The following is a 1,629-nucleotide window of genomic DNA, read 5'->3' on the forward strand; positions in this document are numbered from 1 at the left end:
ATCCTTAATGAATTATTAATTAAATCAACCACTGTCCCGAAACTATTGCATCCATGTAATTAATAGTACTCTTTGAATGTGTCAAAAAGTATTCATTAAAATCCATTGGCCTCCTAAAATCACTCTCTAATTTTATACTAGTATCATTCAGGAAAAACTAATTCAACCTTGATATACATAACCTTCCATCCGTATTCCTATGAATAGGAATGAGACTCTTAGGATCTCCCTCCATTGATAGGGGTCCGGACCGGGCTTCAAACACAGGTCCTATGTTGCTGTGTTGGTCTATGGCTTCCCTGGCAGCCTGCCAGCCTTCAGCAATGCCAGGTAACAAACACTTTCAGCCATGCCATTCAGACCCAGTATGGTCAACTTGAAAAAAAAAATGTAAAACTGGCAGCCATCTTCAAGTTGCTGTTTTTTTTTTCTGTGTCATTTTATTTATTTATTTATTTATTTATTTATTTATTTATTTATTTATTTATTTATTTATTTATTTATTTATTTCCTGTCAGCCTTTTAGGCTCAGGAACCCAGGTTTGGCTGTGGGTCGAGTGGCTTCAACACAGCCTAGAGTGATCAAAGCTGAGGCAGCGTTGCCATGCCCTGAGTTGAAGCCCTGTGCTTGACAAAATAAAAATACATACATACATACATACATACATACATACATGCATATATACATAAATTTAAAATATTTAAAAAATTATGAGGATCCTTGGCTTGGAATTCATGCCATTTTCTTCTGCCGGACTTGGGGTTTGAACTCAGGGTTTGGGTAAATCTGCAGCACTGTTGGCGAAGGGAAAGCTCACCATGTGAAAAGACAAGAAAGTCAGGCCTGTTCCCAGGGGCTGAATTCAAGACCTAGCACCCAAAAAAATAATATTCATATACATTTTAAATACATGATTTAAATTTACATACACATGTTTACTACATATTACAATTAGTATAGTTATTCATTTTATTTTGTGTTTTATTTATTTCTTTTGTATTTTAGAGAGTATGATTAAATGTATAACATTTTTTAAATTCTATTACATGACCCATGACTTTCACTGATAAGGAAAACAAGTGGGACAATTAGTTTCTACCACAAGGATTAAGTTTTTGGTAGTTCTGTGATTTGAACTCTGGGCCTCAAAGGCCCACTTCATGAATGGGTCAATGTTAGCACACCAGTCTGATGCAAGTGAAGTTGGCAGACAAATTTGATGACCTGAGATCAAGCCCTAGAAGTGGTTAATATATAAACTGATAGATGTGTAGATTGCAGTGTGTTTGTGTGTGTGTGTGTGTGTGTGTGTATGTGTTTATGTATGTATATACATTTATAAATAAATGTATACAGAGACAGATGAACATTTAAGTAGATTCTAGTGTATATCTCTATATGAAGTGATGTTTTATATGTTCTATACTATAAATTATTTGGTCTAAAATTATGCCTCCATCAATTAATCATGGTAGAAAACTTACAAAGAATTAATTAAATTAATCATTGACCCATATTTATTGCATACAATCTTATTTTAGAATTATTAGTTAATTAGTAATTCAATTAGTAAATGTCAAATGTACTATTAGTTCCTATAGAGAGGAAAGAATTTTCTAGGATCTTCA

This window comes from Dipodomys merriami, unplaced genomic scaffold (assembly GCF_024711535.1).
Source record: "Dipodomys merriami isolate MVZ:Mamm:240054 unplaced genomic scaffold, mDipMer1.0.p SCAF_1818, whole genome shotgun sequence".
Lineage (NCBI taxonomy): Eukaryota > Metazoa > Chordata > Mammalia > Rodentia > Heteromyidae > Dipodomys > Dipodomys merriami.